The 21,401-nt window shown below is 41.9% G+C and overlaps 1 long non-coding RNA gene across 1 annotated transcript in view; it reads right to left on the reverse strand.

Moving 5' to 3' along the window:
- Window positions 1-19,511, reverse strand: part of LOC143751720 (uncharacterized) — a 286,935-nt gene extending 267,424 nt beyond the window's left edge. Inside the window, exon 1 of the long non-coding RNA XR_013207290.1 lies at window positions 19,423-19,511. This is a non-coding gene — a long non-coding RNA (uncharacterized LOC143751720). The remainder of the gene's footprint in view (window positions 1-19,422) is intronic.
- Between the last annotated feature and the right edge of the window lie 1,890 nt (window positions 19,512-21,401).

The raw sequence follows: 21,401 nt of genomic DNA on the forward strand, positions 1-21,401 counted from the left end.
TGTTTTCTATATATTATACACAGACCTTATATATTATATGGGGTTATATATTGTATGACTAATAGTAAAGTTTATTCTGTGCTAATGTATTTTTATTTATAGAATTTTGAATGTGTGTATATATATGTCATGTGCCCAGTGTCATTTACAAATAATAAAAATAACAAACTCAACTTTGTCTATCTGATTGTCATGACATTATAACCATGAACACCAATGATAATAAATATTAATAATGAGTAATAATAAACCCAAATGAGGCCATAAACTGGACCAATAGTGTGGGGGTTTAGAGGAGGGACAAAGCATTGAGCAGCCAATCCTATGTAAGACCTCTGACCAATTGAAGGATGCCACTGCCTTGTGTCCTAAAGGTGTGAAATGCTAATTTTCTCTTGCATTGACCCCGACCGGGGGATTATTCACCATGGTAACTGATGGCCCTTAGTGGCTCCCTGCTGTGCCCCAAACTTGGTACATATCCAGGAGTATTCGGGATTGTGTGACGGGAGAGCAAACTCCCGTACACACACGTTTATTTGTGGAGTACACAGGAGTACTCAGGAGTTTTACATGCCCGATTACAGCTCTTTTCACGCAGTGGGTGCTCCATAAACATTTCTACCAGAAAGACTCGGAAGAATAAATACTGGAACAATTCCAAATGTATTGACAGCCCAGCAAGCAATAAAGTTCTTTGGCGTCGGCCCCATCCATAGCTCGTAATCCGAGGGTCCGGTCTCTGCATTTCCTGCCTGAAGATGAAGGCAGGGGTGCAGCCAACCCCCTGGGAGGTATAGGAAGCCTCCTGTGTTGTCTGCTGGTCCATCTGTAATGGGTGGGCCAGCGGTTTCACTCGGGGCCCCCTGGAGGACAGGACGCCGATTGCAGCATCGGAGGGTGAGCTGACTTCTAGAGATGATGACTCGGCTGCATTGTCTCCCTCCGGGAGTTCAGTTTAGGCACAGTTCCGTGTCCCGTTCAGTCTCGGTTGGAATCTTTAGTTTGGTATCTTGGGGCGGGCCGTGCTGGTTCTCAGCTCGCCGCCCCAGTGCCTTTCTTTCCCGAAATGTATGGAGAGCTTATCAGGTGGTGAACAGCATCTTTCTCTGCCAGAAACTGCCTGAATAGCTTTTCCCCCTCATTACCCTTGATGGAGGAACGGTGAAGGGTTGCGAGGTGTCTCAGCATTGGAGCGGTCTGTCGACACAGGTGCACCTGTGTCCGGCGGCCGCTGCCTTTTGGGGGGATCCTCGTCTCCCCCCTAAGGCCTGTGAGTTTTCATCCGTTCCGACGGGCAGAGCTTACAAAGCCTGTGGGCAAGCCGCTTCCTCTTGCGTGCTATGGTGTTGCTGCAGGCTAGGGCACCCATGGCATGCACGAGGGTAATCCAGACCGTGTGCTCATAGGTGAGCACCGCACTGCATCCGACCTCACCCTCCGGGGCATGAGGGTCGTAGCGTGCGTGATCAGTCTGGCGATGTCCACCTTGGTGGTCCAGTAGCACCTTCGTTGGCTCAGCCTGGTTGGTATGACGGATGCGGACAAGGTTCGGTTCCTGGTCTCCCCAATTTCCCAGGTTGGGCTGGTCGGCGACGCGGTGGAGAACTGCATCCAACAGTTCTCTGCCGCTCAAGCGCAGACGGAGGTCATCCCCCACATCCTGCCCCGGTGGCCAGCTGCTGCCTCCACCCGCCGCCGGTGGCAGCTCCTCCGCCTGCTCGTCGCCGTGGGCGTTCCCCAGCCGCCGCTCCTGCTGGCCCTCTGCAGCAGCCTCCACCCAGGCCTCAGCATGGAGCCGGCCGCAGTAGAGACGCCCAGCCCGCTCCAGGCGCTGCCAAGCCAGGTGGCAAGCCATATGGGTGGTGATGGCGCAGTGGATAAGACGCATGCCTTTGGTGTGAGAGACCCGGGTTCGAATCCACTGTGAGACACCAATGTGTCCCTGAGCAAGACACTTAACCCCTAGTTGCTCCAGAGGCGTGCGACCTCTGACATACATAGCAATTGTAAGTCGCTTTGGATAAAAGCGTCCGCTAAATGATTAAATGTAAATGTAAATGTAAGCGACAGCGGAAGCTTTCCGGAGCGGGCCACCCAGGAATGGATGAGATGCTCTTGGAGTGGCACGATCACTCCCTCCCCCCGGGTGAGGGCCGGATGGAGCCTTTGTTTGTGTGTGTGTCTGTTCCGCCGCTGGCTCCCTAAAAAAAAAAAAAAAAAAAAAAAAAAGCGGAGCAAGCGGTACCCACACTTCAAACAGAGAGCAATTTCATCTATTCCTGGGTCCCAAGAGGGCCAGTCTGGCGGGTGTGACCCTGTATAGCCTTACACCCCTCAGCTCCCCCTTGGTCGCCAGCAGGCAGCTTGGTGCGTTCGAGGACCCGGTCATTCCCCTTCTCAAGCGCCCCCTGCCGCTAGTGGAGACAGGTAAGTGTTGCACAGCACACTAACACCACTCTCTCTACTTTGCTGCCCCACCTCAGGCTCGGCTACCCCGCTCAAGTCAGTGATAATCATCACATTAGGTGTTGAGCAGACTTGCTCCTGAAAATTCAGTGATATTCATCACACCGAGTGTTGAGCAGTGCTCCTGACTTGTGCATGCTTATCTTATCCTGCTGGCGAAGGATTTGATATAGCCGCTCCTCCAGCCGGTACGAAGGCCAGTTGTAAACTCGTTCTTCGTGCTACTAGGTGGTGGGTCGTGACCATCTTGGCCCAAGATTGGTCTGCAGCTCCGACCTGAAAGACATGTGCTTAAAAACAGATCTCTACCTTCTGCACCGCAGGCCATCCTGTGGGTTGCGTGTAAGGGTGGAGTATCAGTACAGTGTCCTTCCCTTCGAGTGCTCCAGAGCCCGTTGGGTCTTCAGGTCAACTGGAAGAGAGTAATCTCGCCCACGGGCTGAGTATCTCTTTTTCAGTTTTGGAGATGGACTCGGTCTAACACGTCTCTCCGATGAGAATGTGTTCAGCTGGTGTTTGAAGTCAGAAAGGGTCCCACTGAAAGAACTTTCAGAGGCTCCTGGGGTACATGGTAGTTGCAGCCACTGGCTTCCTCCATACGTGACCGCTTCAGCGCTAGCTTCATGATCGAGTCCCGAGGTGAACTATAGTTCATCCCGGTCTGCTGCCAAACCCTCTTCAACAGAGGGGCCATGTACAAAGGGCGTGTTTAATCGGGGCCTGGGCGACCCTCGACTACACGGACATTCGTGCCTCGAGTTGTTAGACATTGCGACCGTTGTGCAAGCTTCCCTTGCATGTCACAACTCACCCGTCACCTCCTCCTTGGAGTCAGAAGCTTCTGAGGATGCTTTGTTCCACTCTTCCCGCTCTACTCAATCGTGCCGCCATCGAGCCTCACGACAGTTATAGCCAGGGCAAGTGGAGACTCCATCCCCTGGGTCCAGCTGGGTCATGACCATTCCGGGGCCGCTCAGTTGCCCCTCCGGTTTCGTCTTCCTGCCAGTGTTTGTACAAACCAAGCGGACTACCCTTGGACAAACACTGGCTCTCAGCTGCCCCAGGGGCCCCCAGAAATGCGTTTAACCCCAGTGAGCCTTCTAAAAGCGACTGCGACTCATGGTCGCCTTGCGCCTGCTCAAGTCAGTGAATTCATCACACTTCAGGTTGAGCAGAAATGTTCCTGAAACTCAGTGAAGTTCATCGCACTCAGGTGTTGAGCAGAAATGCTCCTGTAGCTCAGTGAATTCATCACACGCAGTGCTGAGCAGAAATGCTCCTGGTGCTCAGTGAAGTTCTTCGCACTCAAGTGTTGAGCAGAAATGCTCCTGAAGCTCAGTGAGTTTATCACACTCAGGTGTTGAGCAGGAATGCTCCTGAAGCTCAGTGAACTTATCACACTCAAGTGCTGAGCAGAAAATGCTCCTGAAGCCCAGCTATCTTCACATGTTGTGTTGAGCACCTACGTGCCAAGTCGGGAGAGGAACAGGTCTTCATAGTTGCCCCTTATTGGCCCAACTAGACCTGGTTCCCATCGACAGCCTTCCTGACTTCCCCTGAAAACTTTTTCAGGGACGGGGCACGATGGCACCCGCGTTCTTCCCCCGGAGATTCCGGGCGGTCTTACATCTGAACGCGGAAGTTCAGGTGGCTATCACAGGGACATGGGATAGTTACCATCACTTCTGCGAGCACCCCCTAGAAATGGGTAGCGTGCTTACGCATTTAGAAGTGGAACCTAGTCGTTGAGTGCGTCTTCTCTCCAGAGGAGATCCTGAAAGCTTTCGATCACTTCAGTGCTCTCTTTCCTGCAAAATGGGTTGGAGTAGGCTGTTTTCCTTCACCCTCAAAATGATGTTGCCTCGGTGTTTAAACGACGCTCATCGTGTTGCAGAAGTGTGCAGAAGCACGTTCTGATCGCCAGGTTCCTGAGGAGCAAGGTCTTGTAAATCCTTGCGTCCCTCTTTATCGTCTTGGGTCTTGTCCCTGGTGCGACTGCACTGCAGAGACCGCCCCTGAGCCACTGCAGGCAGTGAGTTAAAAATTCTGTTATATCAGTTCTCCTGCTCGCGTGGTCTCTACAAGAGGGTAGGGACTTGCTCGCTTTCGGTCAACATATTGTGCCTGGAGTCTGGGCCGGCTAACTCTCACAAGCTGAGACCCCGGCTCGGATTGTGCCCAAGGTTCCTACCTGTCCCGTAATAGGAGCAGGTGGTGAGCCTGCAAGCGCTGCCCTGGAGGAGGCAGATCCAGCCCTGGCTTCTCTGTCCGTTCGCTTGGACGTGTACAGAATGCAAGCCATAGACCTCAGAACAGCTCTACAAATATCTGTTGGAACTCAGCAGAGAGGGAAGGCTGTTTCCATGCAAAGTTGCACTTAGTGCTTGCCTTCATTTCGGTAAAAATCCGAGATTAAAAAAAAAAATCCACTTAGGTGTTGAGCTCCTCTATGATGAGTGTAAAGTGCCTCGCCTGGGCGTTGACGATATGCTTTGCTAAACAGATTCTAGAGTTGGGGGCTGGACGACACCTAGTTGAACCGCTGCCTCCCGTGGGCTCCCTTCTCATGAAGCCAGCTTCACCGTGAGCCCGGTTCAAGTGTCGGCTTGCTGCGCCATTCCCCTCCTATGGACTGGATAGGTGCGCCTTTCTACTCCAGTTGAGTTCCCTTAAAATTGAACCCTGTTGAGTTCCTCCACACCCCTCCGACGTCGGACGTGCGGAACGTCTGGTGTTAGGCCTACCACTCGTAAGCAGTGTGGAACCTGTGTTAGGCTGGGTCCATATGTTGCGGTCCCTACGGCGACCCTATATGTGTATTCTTCCACGATACGGCTCCCTGCGGCGAGCCCGTGTCTTCCCTCGGCAGAGTCTCTCTGCCGTCACTGTCCGGTGTGTCTCCCCCCGTCTTAGGCTGGAGCCACCCCAGGGACATTCCATATGTTAGACTGCCCGGTTTCCGCCCAGTTCATATGTGTATTCTCCATGTTACCTCCCTCTGGGTTGGATGTGGCTTCCGCAGCGTCCCTTCCTTCCAATGTACGGGGAACGCTTTCCCAGTGGTCCTGTAGGAACAGCAGTGACTTCCCTGGCCTAAGCCCTGTCCTTCCCCGCCTTAAATTTGCGGGGGCATCAGGAGGCTTTGGTTTAGGCACTGGAAGGGGGCAGCGTTAGTGGCGTTTTCAAAGGTTATCCCCATTCAGTCGACCGTCGACTACGTCTGACGTTATCGACTGAAAGGGAACGTCCTGGTTGCGTATGCAACCCTCCGTTCCCTGAAGGAGGGAACGGAGGACGTAGTCCCCTTGCCACTACCGCTGGACCACAGCTGGTTACTCTCGGCTCCTCAGCGAAAAGCAACTAGTGCGTGCATCCACTTCCGTATTTATACCCGCGCCGCGGGGGCGGAGTGTGTGATGCGAATCACGCACGCCAATTACATTGTCTCGTTCAATAGTACTCGAAGAGGATAGGCTCTCTAGCGAGATCCCCATTCAGTCGACCGTCGACTACGTCCTCCGTTGCATACGCAACCAGGACGTTCTGCCTTCTCTTTGTCAGTTAAGTCCATTCTGAAACGCGTCCGAAAATTAACTGTAATTCCGTGAATACTTGTCATACAGGTACGAGTGTTTTTCCATAATGAAGATTGAACTCTCTTTTTTTAAATGAATTAATTTATATAAAAAAACAAATATTCTCAGTTTATGTAATCTGTATGAAAATAGAGAGATGTCAGTCTTTTTCTTTCCAGCTCATTATACCTGATTACGCGTTAATGTGCCACGCAAATGATATAAGGCAAGCCATTCAAACATGCCAACGCCCACCAGCTGGATTATAAAACACATCGTGTTTAGTAAGTTTCTTACTACAGCTGTGTACACAGCGTATTCCTACGCAGTGAGCAATAAAACTATCTAATAACCCTGGAAAATGTACCAGAAGTGCTGGTAGTTTCATTTCGAGGAGCAACGGATCCAGCTGATGAAGTAAGTAATTTATTATTAAGTGCTTTGTTCTAATCGCGATATTGAATAGAGACAAAACATGACAATCTTGGGATCAGGTCAGGAAGCAGACAAACTGGCTAAACCGACCGTCTGCTAGCGGCCTCGCGTCACCAAGGTCAGATAAATCCCATCACATAGAGGCTCTTTCACCTAGATATCATCATATAGAGACTGTGTCTGTTCCCCGAATTTGGAAATCCAAAAAACGTCCAAACCGATCTAAGGTTAAAAATGTAATTGATATTCAACAAATAAAAAATAGATATAATACAGATGAGCAAACGATAAAGCTTGGGTTGCTGAATATTCGATCCCTTACTTCAAAAGCACTCATAGTTAATGATATGATTTCAGATTATAACCTAGATGTGCTGTGTCTGACAGAAACCTGGCTAAAACCAGACGATTACATTACTTTAAATCAGTCCACCCCGCATGATTACTGTTATAAACATGAACCTCGCCTGAAAGGCAAAGGGGGAGGTGTCGCTATAATTTATAGTAATATTTTCAAAACCACATAAACAAAAAAGACTATGAAACAGAAACCTCTTTAAAACAGACTTTGCTGCATTAATCATAGACTAACTGATCTATAAATGAACATGCATAAAACTGTGAAAGAAACAGTGTAAATGGTTTACTGTCTCGTGTACTATTAGGTATATATTATGGTATGTATCCTGGTATACAACCAACTAACGATCAATGTAACCTCACCTGTATCATGCCTCCTACCTAATTAATGCTCATTTAATGACTCACACTTTGATGTACATCACCTTCTTCTAGAATGCAGTGTGGATGTGTTATAGCTATCTGAACATTAATGAAGGTATAATCATGCTAGGGACAAAGATCCGTAAATCAACTAAGAGCCACTTTCCCTCTCAGACATGTCACCTTTCTGATTGGTCGAGTTCAACCCTTAGGGGAGGATCTTTTCCAGGCCTTATTAGAGACAGTCCACATGTGACCTCCCTCTCTTAGTTCTTTCATCCAGCCACAACACTGTTCTGGTGATTCTGGGGAACCCCCTCCCCCTCCACGGGGGCCCCAGGGCCCAGCAGGCCGCAATCCAACCAGATATGGGCACAGGCAGGAGAGAGATGACTCTCTCACAAAGAACCAAGGACAATCTCAAGAGTTTTGGAACAAAGACTCCAACCAACAACGACTCCAATCACCCATCCTTCCGACTTCCTCACTTCTCCTGGGTGCTCGGCGTGGCCTCAACAGAGTCCCAGGCCTTCACCAAACCAGTCATGCGTTCCTGGAGAAAGAGAACGCTCAACCAACTTCCACTTGAACACTGCCGGAACCATCAACGACTTCAATTTTCAACAACTTCAAGAATTGTTCCCATTACAAATGCAAGTATTCAATTCAATGAAATGTGAAAATGAAATTCTGATGGTTCTTCTCATAGACCCTCTTCCGGTTTCCAATTTCATCCTATCACTAACCTATTTATGTATTCATGTGTGTATGTTGTTTAGTTTATTTATATTCATATAAATATCTATATTTAGTTAATAAAACTTGTACATAATATGTATTTGGTTCTGTTTTGTTTGCAATACAAGTCACTTTACGATCACGGTTTTTGCTACTGGCTCAAAGTACTGTACAGGCGAAGAAATAATTATTCTTCGGTGGCCATGGAAGATACCCTTTTCTTAGAATAAATTAATAATCAAAAGAGTTCGTTGGAAGAACTGATAAATTGATTGTAATATTAATTCAGCCACATCAAGTTAATCCAATTAACTGACCCAAATATTTATAATTAATAATAACAAGATATTATTGATTATTAATATTTCCAAAAAGCTGAGTTCCTTACACAATCTAGTTTAAAATATATTTCTTTTGAAGTGTTGGTGCTTAATGTAAAAATATATAATGTAAACGATAAATCAAGTTTGAGAATTCTGCTGGCAACTGTCTACAGGCCACCAGGGCACCATAGAGATTTTATCAAAGAATTTGCTGACTTTCTATCAGAATTAGTATTGACTGCAGATAAAGTCCTAATTGTTGGTGATTTTAATATACATATAGATAATGGAAAAGATGCAATGGGATTGGCATTTAAAGACATTCTTAACTCTATTGGAGTTAGACAACACGTGTCAGGACCTACTCATTGTCGTAATCATACTCTAGATTTAATATTATCACATGGAATCAATGTTGATGCTGTTGAAATTCTGCAGCAGAGCGACGACATCTCAGATCATTATCTAGTCTCATGTAAATTACATTTAGCCAAGGCTGCAAAGCCAACTCCGTGTTACAAGTATGTTAGACCTATCACTTCTGCCACTAAAGATTGCTTTATCAATAATCTTCCTAATCAGTTTCATCGTCTCAGCATCCCAGATAGCTTAGACGAACCTGATATTGCAACAGAAACTTTTAACTCTCTCCTTTCCAGCACTTTAGATACAGTTGCTCCGTTGCGCTTAAAGAAGATTAAAGAAAATAGTCCAACACCGTGGTACAACGAGCACACCCGGGCCCTTAAGAGAGCAGCCAGAAAAATGGAGCGCAACTGGAAGAAAACAAAACTAGAGGTATTTTGGATTTCATGGAAGGAGAGCTCGATTGCTTACAGAGAGGCTTTAAAAGCTGCTAGATCTGCTTATTTTTCAACCCTATTAGAAGAAAATAAACATAATCCAAGGTATTTATTTGAAAAAGTGGCTAGACTAACGAAAAAGAAAGCTTCAAGCCCAGAAGTTTCCAAGAAACACAGCAGTAATGACTTTATGAACTTCTTCACTTATAAGATTGATAATATTAGGGACAAAATTATAACTATGCAACCGTCTACTACAGCATCGCATCAGGGAGTGCATTATAGTCTCCCCGAGGTAAAATTTGATTCATTTGTTGCCATAGGAGAGGAAGAATTTTGCAAACTCGTTAATTCATCTAAATCGACAACATGTATGTTAGACCCTATACCGACTAAACTACTGAAAGAGATGCTTCCAGAAGTCATAGATCCTCTTCTTAACATCATTAATTCATCTTTGTCTCTAGGATACGTACCAAAAACCTTTAAGCTGGCTATGATTAAACCGCTTGTTAAAAAAACGCAACTCGATCCTACAGAATTAGTCAATTACAGGCCGATCTCAAATCTACCTTTTCTGTCAAAGATACTAGAAAAGGCAGTATCCTCACAACTGTGTTCCTTTCTTAAAAGAAATGGTATCTGCGAGGATTTCCAGTCAGGATTTAGACCGCACCATAGCACTGAGACAGCTCTCATTAAAGTCACAAATGATTTGCTCTTATCATCCGATCGTGGTTTTATCTCTCTATTAGTGTTACTTGATCTTAGTGCTGCATTTGACACCATTGACCACAACATTCTCTTAAATAGACTAGAAAACTATGTTGGCATTAGTGGAATTGCACTAGCATGGTTTAAATCATATTTATCTGACCGCTATCAGTTTGTAGCAGTAAATGAAGAGATGTCTTATCGATCACCAGTTCAGTATGGCGTACCACAAGGCTCAGTACTAGGACCGTTGCTGTTCACTCTCTACATGCTACCTTTAGGAGATATCATTAGGAAACATGGAATTAGCTTTCACTGTTTTGCTGATGATACTCAGCTCTATATTTCTTCCAAACCTAACGAAACTCACCAATTCACAAAATTATCGGAATGCATAGTTGATATTAAAAATTGGATGACTAGTAATTTCCTACTACTAAATTCTGAAAAAACAGAGATTCTAATTATTGGACAAAAAACTTCCACACGTAATAACCTAGAATACCGTCTAACACTTGATGGCTGCTCTGTTAAGTCTTCGCCGTCAGTTAGGAACCTGGGTGTGCTCTTTGATACCAATCTTTCATTTGAAAGTCATGTGTCTAGTGTCTGTAAAACCGCATTTTTCCATCTAAAAAATATATCTAAATTACGTCATATGCTCTCATTGACAAATGCGGAACAACTAGTTCATGCGTTCATGACATCAAGGCTAGATTATTGTAATGCTCTACTGGGTGGTTGCCCTGCACGCTTAATAAACAAACTACAGCTAGTCCAAAACGCAGCCGCTAGAGTTCTTACCAGAACCAGGAAGTACGACCATATTAGCCCGGTTCTGTCAACACTGCATTGGCTCCCTATTAAACATCGTATAAATTTTAAAATATTGCCGATTACTTACAAAGCACTAAATGGTTTAGCTCCCCAGTACTTGAGCGAGCTCTTAACGCATTATAGTCCTTCACGTCTATTGCGATCTCAAAACTCCGGCCAGTTGATAATACCTAGAATATATAAATCGACTGCTGGCGGTAGATCCTTTTCCTATTTAGCACCAAAACTTTGGAACAATCTTCCTAACATTGTCCGGGAAGCAGACACAGTCTGTCAGTTCAAAGCTAGACTAAAAACACATCTCTTTGACCTAGCATTCACATAACACTCTATAGACTTCTATAATTTAATATTAGGCTGCTTAGATTAGGTCAGCCGGAACTGGGAACACTTCCCTCAAATCCTGATGTACTCGTTACATCATAAGGAGAATGGCATCTACGCTAATTTTAGTGTGTTTGTTTATCCCAAGGTTTTCCCGCAGCCTGCCGGATCCAGGCCGTTTCCAGATCTGACGAAGGGCTTTCGCCTGGACCCGATGACAATGCAGTGCTGAAGTGCCAACTAGCCTCTCCCTATGGAGGATCCCTATACCACTCTACAGATAAAGCGTTGTGGAATTTTTCGGTTCGCGTACCTACCCAAAGTGATAAGATAAAATAAAAATTCTGCATCAAAATTTATAGACAAGTAGTTTGTTTAGGCATGATTTGTAAGGAATTATGAACCTGCGCACATATATTCAAACGCACATAACTATAGAATCAATTCTTAATGCGCATGTGAACGCCATCAGCGTCTATCACAGGTTCACGTTTAAAGTCTGTTTAGAGAGAACGGTGTCGTCTTAGCGGCCCCTAATTTAATAACAAACTATCATTTAGACGGAAGTGAATCAATCAAAACTAACTTTAGCTGGAAAAAACATTTTTTTTAAGAGCCACTAAAAAACCAAACCAATCTCTGTTACCTTAAAATATATCTTTATCTCTGTAAAGCTGCTTTGAAACAATCTACATTGTTAAAAGCGCTATATAAATGAGGATGACTTGACTTGACTTGACTAGTGTCTGACTGTAAACCGCAAAAAGACTGTTTAAATATGAATTGCATGTCTGTGTGTAGGCTAGATGATGAATGAACGGCACAGGCGCACGCGCTTTGTTTACTACAGTTATACAGCGCGTGTCTGTGCCGTTCATTCACTCTCGCTCCTACATTATTCAACGTTATGTTTACATGAACACATCCAAACTATATTGCTATAGCCTACTAAGATGAGTAAAAATAGACTGAAATATGTGGAAATAAAATGTCTGTATAAGCAACAAACTGCAAATTCACATGTACAGGTATATGCTAATATATCATACACAATATGTTACAGACTAAATATGAATGTTTAGACAAGATTTTGTGATTAGTTTTGGATAGATTATAAAGTTTTGACTGTAAAAAAAGACTACTGTCACATTAAATAGGTACGCTTTTGTTCACCAATTTCTGCTCATAGTTAAATATACTATAGTATGATGTTTTGTCAAAAATAAAGTAGGTATATTGAATTATCAACTAAGATGTTATTATAGTGTTTGTTCCAATAATCAAACTAATGAATCCTTACCTTTTTAATACTTATGATAAAATGTATACTTTTTACAAAGAAATACACTTGAAATATTGTTAAAATTATAATTGTTGTTGTAATTGTAACCTATTTATAATTGGTTACAATTTCTAATTGTAAAATATGTATATATAGATAATTTATTTTGTCCTTGCATTCTTTGTGTGAAAGGGCTAATTAATATGCTGCTCATTATGTATGTGGCACATTATCCGGCCTTTGTCTTCTCAGGTGTGAACACGCTTCCATGCATATTGCCTTTCCAAACAAAAGGTGTCTTATAAAATTTAAATCAATGTATTGTTTTGTGTAATTGATTAGGCAGGATGATTTTCAGATCATTTTGAAGCAAAAATTCTAGGCAACAACACTCACTCAAAAGTCTTGTGGACACATATTTAGTATGTGTTTTGTGGCCTTATTTCAGACACTTTAAGTTTTATTTTTTTCAATAACCACGCATAAACATTATTCTCTAAAAAATACAAACATGTACATACATGTTGCTCACATATTACGGTAGCCCCGTATGTGCTATATAGAGTGAATTTACACCTTTGCCATTAACATGTTTATAAATAACTGAAAAAAGCACAAATGTCAGAGCATGTCAGAACACCTCAAGGATCCCCAAAACCCCTTAGACCTCAGAGGGTTAAAGTGAAAAGAGATCACAACTTGAACAAGAAGCTCTACCAGTTCATTGTACCAGGTTGCCTGAAACAACAAGTGCTTCATGGCATACATGATACCGCAGGTCACCAAGGACGCTCACTCACACTCTCACTGGCCAGACACAGATTTTTTTGGACAGGCATGGCACATGATATTGTGCATTATGTCAGAAACTGCCAGCGTTGTATTGTTGGTAAGACCCGGAGCCTCATGCTCGTGCTCCTCTGGAGAACATTCACACCACAGAGCCCATGGAATTGATTTGCATTGATTTCTGGACAACAGAGCAGGGAGACAACAAATCTGTTGATGTTCCCATAGCGACAGATCATTTCACCAAGATGGCCTTTGCTTTTCCTTGTAGGAACCGGTCAGCTCGCCGCTTATGGGATGATATTTTCTGCATATGTGGTTTCCCAAAGTGTGTGCATTCTGACCAGGGGGCTAATTTCGAGAGTAAGCTCATCAAGGAACTGTTGGATATGGCTGGGATAAAGAAATCGCACACTACCCCTTACCACCCGATGGGTAACAGGATCACAGAGCGTTTCAACAGAACCTTGGGGAGCATGATCATAGCCTTACCCCCCAAGTCTAAAGCAAAGTGGCCCCAGTCATTAAGAGTGCTGTACATTCAGTTATAATTGCACTGTCCACGGAACAACAGGCTTCGCACCTTTTTACCTCATGTTTGGGAGGGTCCCCAGACTCCCGATTAATTTGATGTTCCAACATGCTCTAAAGAATGATCGTGTCCTTACCCATTCAAAGTTTGTGTCCCACCTCAAAAGAGACCTGAGTGAGGCAGCAGAGGTTGCTCAGAGGCACAGTTCAGCTGAACAGGCTCGTCATGCCAGGCTCAACGACCGCAAGGTAAAAGGTTCTCCATTGACTGTTGGTGACAGGGTTTTGTTGGCAAACAGAGGTGAAAGAGGAAAACGGAAAGACGCAGACAAATGGGAATCAGTTCCTTACGAAGTGTTGTCAGTAAGATCAGCAATCAATGTCTATCGTGTGAAGGACACAGTCACCGGCAAAGAAAAAACAGTTCACCGAAACCTACTCCTTCCTGTTAGTTTCCTGTTGAGAGACGATGATGTTGACCTGTTGTCTGATTCCCTCTCAGTTGGTGCTGGAACTGATCAGGTGATGCTCTGCCTCATGACTTACTTGACAGTGATGAAAAAAACATTGCATTGGATTTTGCAATCGGGAAAGACTGCTGGACATGATGAAGTTGTTGTCGACTTACCCAGTTCATCCAACGCAGTAGAGAGGACCCCTCGGCTGGATGGTGTCCCTGATGACGATGACAGTTCATTCAATGCAAAAGTGAATACTCCTCATGTGGATGATGTGGTTGAAAATAGTAATTTATGTACTGGCTGGGACAGTGATGTGAGGCATTTATCATTCCTGGACGATCAGTCTGCTCACAGTCACCCCATACACCCCATAAAGCTCCCCACAGATTCACCAGCTGATGCACACTCACTGGTTTCCAGTAGTGTAAACTCAGAATCAGTTGAGCCTGTAATTTGCACCCAGCCAAAGCGAGTATTCCCTGACATGACTATGGGCCCTATTTTAATGATCTGAAACGCAAGTGTCAAAGCGCAAGTAACTTTGTGGGCGGATCCCGGCGCTGTTGCTATTTTCCCGGCGGGATAAATGCCTCTTGCGCCTGGCGCAAATCTAAAAGGGGTTGGTCTGAAGTAGCTTCATTATTCATAGGTGTGGTTTGGGCGTAACGGGAAACAAACCAATAAGAGCTTTGTATCACATTCCCTTTAAGAGCATGATGAACGAGGTGCGCTTGTTCCATGGCGCAATACTATTATAACGGCGCATTTACAAGGCGCGCTACAGAATCGGTTCACAGCCGAGGAGATCGATGTTCTCGTCAGGGCCGTAAAAGAAAGAGAAGTGACATTGGGGATGGGACAAACCCACCCAAATTAACTTCGGTTAAACATGCATATAATAATTTGGGTAAATGTGTAAGCTTTATGCCTATTTTCCCCATCGTCATGGACACAACAATGATTTCCCTCGTGTTTTAAGATTTTTCCTTATAATAATGTATAATTTGCAAAAAGTTAAATGCATCTGTGTAGATGAGAGAATCATCTACAGTGTATGCGCGTTGTTCACACTCTGTGTTATGGCCAAGCATGCGCGCTTAAAATAGCATCTGAATGTACGCGCAACGTGCCACTGACTTTAGACTAGTTTTTTTCTGGTCAGTTTTTTTATAGAACAGCAAAATAGCATGAGGGAAAGTTTGCGCCGGAACACGCCTCCTCTTTGCGCTGATCCGCCCCGGGGAGCACAAGTGTATTTCTTAGTTAACCGACGTGTGTCTGTGGAGGGAAAAGTCCGCTTTGCGCGGGTGCAAAATAGGAATGATACATGCGTCAGTGTACAAAGTCATTTGCGCCGGGTGCAAGATAGGGCCCTATGACTCGGACTGGTAGGACCATTAAACCTCCAAAGAGATTAATTTGTGAGATGAATGACCAGGTTGTGAAAGATTCAAGGTGTTCAGTGGGTTCTTTTGTTACTTTTGTGAGATATATTTTTGCAGTGTAGCCTGAGACTTTATAATGTACATTTGAGTAATTCTGTTCAAGAGTGTAGACAGACACTCCATTTTCCTCTGGAGTTATTTTTCTTGAGCTGTGTCAATTAGGAGAGGTGTAAACGGCATCTCTTGTGTCTCTGTTAAGGTTTAGGTTTTGGTACCAGCCTACACTTGCATATTTCTGTAGGAGGAGTTTTGTAACTGACTATTACGCTGTAGCGCTCAATGTAATCCAATTTTTTTTCTTCTCTCTCTTCTTTCTTCTGTTTTCTCTGTTTTTGGATGCGCTTTCCTGATTTAGCAGAAATTTAGGGGGGTGTATGTAACGGGTTGTATATGGGTTCTTTTAAATTGCTGCATAAATGGGGACAGCGCCCTCTGCTGGCGTCACTTTCACATTGCATCGCGGCGCTAAAGAATAATGAATTCTGGGTAATCCACAGCAGAACTTCTGATAACTGTTGTGGTAAGTCGCATGTTAAACGCTGCAGAGACAATGTTAGCCAAAATGTTCTAAAGCCCTTCACACAATATTTTAATTTACTGTATTTTTGTTGTGACGTAATTTAGAGATGAATGCCGTTTGTTTGGAGTCGAGTGAGTCATTAGTTTTATGGCATCTAATGCTATTCCTCCGTCTGACTTAATGTGCGTTGTGTAGTGTAGGGCTGTTTATGTCTCTGTCCATGATGCCGACATGCCTATCCTGATTCAGCTTGGTTTCCCCATGTGCAGGTAACTGATATAGAATTTGATGTTGACTTTTGTTATATGAAAAATGTATAATGTTAATATAACAGCTATATTACGGTGGTGAAGACACTGTACTGTTTCATATACTGCTACTGTGTTTTCTACAGCAGAAATGATTTAATTTAATTTATTTTATTTTTCATTTTACTGTGAAATAGACAAAGTATTGTAAAACATATATCACTGTACTTTTGTTAAAAGAACCATTTCACTATACGATCACAGTTGAACAAGTTTAATAATAAAAACAGCAGAACTTCTGATAACTGTTGTGGGCTGTTTATGTCTCTGTCCGTGATGTCGACATGCCTATCCTGATTCCGCTTGGTTTCCCCATGTGCAGATGCCGCTCCACATATACAACATATTGAGACTGATCCAAAGAGGACCATTACACCAGCAGAACTTAATGCTAAAGCTTCCATTTCTTATTATTATCACAGTTGAAAACAGTTGCTGCTTAATATTATTGTGGAAACCATGATGTATCTTTTTTTCTTTGATGAATATAAAGTTAAAAGAATACCATTTATTTGAAATAGAATTGGCAATTGTCACCCTCAGGTAGTCCAATTAAATATTAAATAAGCTGTTTTATTTTGTATTTATTTTATTTGAGTTTGGCAGTTTTTAATGTGCTGGTTTAGTTCTCACTACAAAAATACACAGAAAGTGCCAAAATTGCACAATAAATGTAGAATGTGAAACCACTGAGAACTTGAAATGTTAATTTATATCATGTTAACTTAACTGGTCTAAAAGAATATCTGTCAAATTTTAATCAACTTAAAAAAAAGTTTTTTTTTTAAATGCCAATTGCAGCTGTAAAGTGGAACAAAAGTGGAAAACATGTAACCACAAATGAAGCCACATCTTTAAACGAAGGGTTTTTAGACCCTTGGTTAGATGTGGTTGGAGAAAAAGAGGATCCTCCAGCAGAAGATAAGAAATGACATGAGAGAGTGTTGTTGGGCACAAGGACACAACGAAAGCCAAATAGTAGGAACAAGTGAATGTAAAGGGAGTGAGTGAGTTAAAGAGAGATGGTAATGGCTCAGGAGATAGCAGGTCTTGGTTCTCCCACTCCTGATTTGACCAAATATCGGTTTTAGTGATGTTTAGGTGGTGTGCTGTAGAGATGTTTGATCTGTTTCCATGGCAACACATATATGAGACTACAACCCATAGTTGGGATCAAAGCCGATCTCAAAACCAACCTGACCACACTTGGGTATTTGCTTCTACAGTACGTCGTGTGGTGTGTGTCAGTGTCAGTGTGAGTCAACATCTGCACCAGACCTAATGTAGCAAATCTGTTTAAATCTCTGTGCAGACACTGACAACTTTCTAAACCATTTTCACTGATATATATATACAGAGGGTTCAAAATGAAATGCTTCTACTTTCTTTTCTAATTTGATTAGTATGCAACATTTTTAGGTAAAACTTTACTTTTTGTCCACTTTAGACATTCTACTAACTATAAGTAACTTTGCACCTACATTAGTAGATTATGTATTAGTAGACTGTCTGCTTAATATCTGCTAATACTTTATTGTGATTGTCCCCCAACAGACATTCTACTGAATATAAGTAACTTTGTAACTAATACTCTAATGAGAGTTAGTTGACGTGTGGTTGCAAAGTTACTTATAGTTTAGTAGAATGTCTAAAGTGGACCATTGAAATAACCCATTTTGATTGCAAATTATACTGCCTGCTCAGCAAAGATTAACTGAAAAAATAGATAAAAAAGATTCAGCTTTAAGAAATTTCTGTCATATATGCAAGCAGTAAAACCTCAAAATGACCTCATTATTAAATACAGGCTGGAATAAAAGAATGAAAAGATGAAAGTAAAATCCAGTGTTTTAAAATGAGATAAGAGAAAGTGCTGCCTTTCTGAGATTCTGACTGATTTACTGGCTTTCTTTTTTTATCACAACTTTCTGAAATCAATTCATTCTGTTCCAAAACTCCATTCTGTATATTTTGACCTTCACTATAACTTAGTTATGTGACTTTGTGAATGTTATTTGGAGTGCAAATTTTAAGATACTCTAAAGTTTAGTCAGTAGCTATGTGTGCATCTTTCATGTGCTTTTACTTCATTGAGTTTTATAATAGAATTTAGAGCAGGAAATCAATTCATTTTTCATGATTGTGATTTTATGTCACAGTAGTAGTATATATGAGACAGCGACTGTCAAAATGATTGATTGACAGGTGGGCGTGTCTATACTTTGATCTTCCCGCCCCTTCCGGTTCATCCCCTTCCTGCCCTGCCCCTTGTCCCGCCCCTTCCGGTTCCGCCCCTTCCTGTTACCTTTGACCTAGTTCCGCCCCTTCCTGTTACCTTTGACCTAGTTTCCGCCCCATCCGGTTACAGCTTCTGTCAAAATGATGGATGATGACCTGTGATCTAGTTCCGCCCCTTGCGGTTACAGTTTCTGTCAAAATGATGGATGGTGACAGTTAGTTTGATCGTTTGAAGTTCATTTGATCAAGAAAATGGAGGTATTGGCCTTTGATGTTAACATAAGCTTTGATGTTACAGTTACAAAGTGATGTGACAGATAGTTTGATCAAGAAAAAGTGTGACAGTTAGTTTGAGATGTTTTGGCTTTGATGGTGAAAGTTAGTTTGATTGTTTGAAGTTGGTGTTTTGGTCACCGCATCCCCTAAATATCCCTGAGCTTTATCAAGGGCAGCTGTGAAAGTGATAAGAAAAAATTGTGGAAATTGATCTGTTCTGTAAAAGAATATAAAATAAAACCTCACACAAAAAGTTTGAATAAAATGAAGAACTATTCACTGAACCAAGCATTTCAGTTTAAATAAAATGGTGAAAGTTTATCTGTTCTTTAAAAGAATATAAAATAAAATCTCACACAAAAAGTTTGAATAAAATGTAGAACTATTATGGTTTCATGTTGAGCGTCTATGTATGTGTGTGTGTCAAAGCAGGAATTTCCCTCCCTCCGCATTGCTAAGGACCTTGGAAGTTTATCTCACACAGAAGTTGAAAAAGCATTATGTTCATTTAAATGAAATGATTATAAAATTTACATTTAGTCATTCACAAATGTTTGACACTGACTCAAGTTGGAAAACCATGCTGTTCAATTAAAAGTACATAAATTAAACAAAAATAAAATCATCTTACTGTTTCATCATGGCTGAAAAAAACCCCACAAGTGTTTCCCCTGAAGTCTTTTCTCTCTGTCACACCAGCGTGTGGCTGGCCTGGTATCTGTTTTTTGTGACACGTTCCTGAGCCCATTGAAAAGCATTGTGTTCCTTTAAAAGTGTATAAATTAAAATATATCATATATAAAATAAATAGTTTACTAATTGTTGTTCATTTAAAATCTTACTAAATTACTGAAGTTGAAAATCATGCCGTTCATTAAAAAATCTTACTAAATTACTGAAGTTGAAAAGCATTCTGTTCATTTAAAATAAATATTTTACAAATTTACTGTACCAATTATGTTAGATTTAGATAAAATTATCTTACATTTTCACCAGGGTTGAAGAAAAAAATCACACAGGTAGTGCCTGCCAGCATGGACAGTGTGCGTGACAAATAAGTGATATCATCGCTGTTTTCGTACCACCGGTAATAAATTACTTTTAATTCATAAGACCTATTTTCAGGAGTGACAGTTATCAGTGAAATATGGCGCTCGTGTAATCAAAAGGTCTGGCTACCCCCTGGGAATGTGAATTGGCCTTGAACCTAAACAGTTCCATTCATAGAGTACTGAACGGATATAGTGGACACACAGCTCCGCCGTTTTCCACAGCATAGTTTTCCACAGGCTCTTACTGTAAAAGGCTATAAAATAGCCAAGACACATGGACGTGTGCCATACCCCATGTCTGGACCAAAAACTTTTGCACCCTCTCTTCTATGACCACCTCATCAAAAATGCAAAACAGTGAGTACTTTCTCTATAATTAATTTATGCTACGGTGCTATTTATCCGTATTATGCAATGATGTTTAATTTGAAAAATTGTTTATACATAAGGAAAAGACAGTATAATTCATTAGTGTTTTAAATAGCCCAGGCTACGTATTTGTTTTATCCACACTATGCTATTAGTATTTATCTGCTGTAACTGGTGATACAGATATTAAAATGTATCTACTATATTAATTTATCAAAGTATGGGTTTAAAAATATGGAGCATAGTATTATGATATCGATGTGATACAGATATTAACATGTGAAGGAATACAACTTTGTCAAATGTTTAATTTAGTTTCATATATAAACTGAGAAAGTTCTGTAACTTGAATTTAGCATTCAGCTGTGGAGCACGAAACTCCTGTCTTATTCTGTGTCTCTATATACAGCTGTCAGACGGGTTTTCTTTCTATTGTAAGTTAAATGAAACATGTTAATGAAACTCTTGGAGACTCTCGCAAGCTTTTGTCTTAGCAAGAGAGAGTCCTGTCACTCCTGTTCTGGAGTCTCAGGGTTTGAATAAGTTTTTCCCTCTCTCTTTTAATACAGGTTCCTAAACTGGTATACGAGTTTCCACCATCACAATGTAATCCCTCCCTCTTATAATGTATATATATTACAATGTTTGACTCAAGAAGTCAGACTTGATTGAGATGACTACAGTGACGAAATAAAGAACTTATACCTCAACAATCTCCTGGTCTGCAACTCTATCTTTTCTACACTTGAGAAGAAAAAAGTTCACAACACATGTATCTACTATATTGATTTATCAAAGTATGATTTTTTTTAAATATGGAGCATTGTATTATGATATTGATGTGATACAGATATTAACATGTATCTACTATATTAATTTATCATAAAGTATGATTTCAAAAATGTACAACATTGTTTATGTTCATTATGCTATGTTTTTTTTTTAAACCATATCACAAACGTATCAGTTTAACATGACTGTTTTACAGCAATGTTTATTTGGCATTATGCTATGTTGTATTTTTTATCTGATGTAACTAAAATCTGCAGCATCTTTTATTTAAGCTGCGGGGTTTCCATAAAGGACCTTAAAATAAATGTTTTGGATGTATTCAGTTTTAAATCTTATTTAGAGATTATTTTAGTCAGACATGCTTATATGTGCATAGGCCTATTTTATTCCTCTTCAG

Source organism: Siphateles boraxobius, unplaced genomic scaffold (assembly GCF_051911475.1).
Source record: "Siphateles boraxobius isolate OS27281-9 unplaced genomic scaffold, OSU_SipBor_1 26, whole genome shotgun sequence".
NCBI classification, from domain to species: domain Eukaryota; kingdom Metazoa; phylum Chordata; class Actinopteri; order Cypriniformes; family Leuciscidae; genus Siphateles; species Siphateles boraxobius.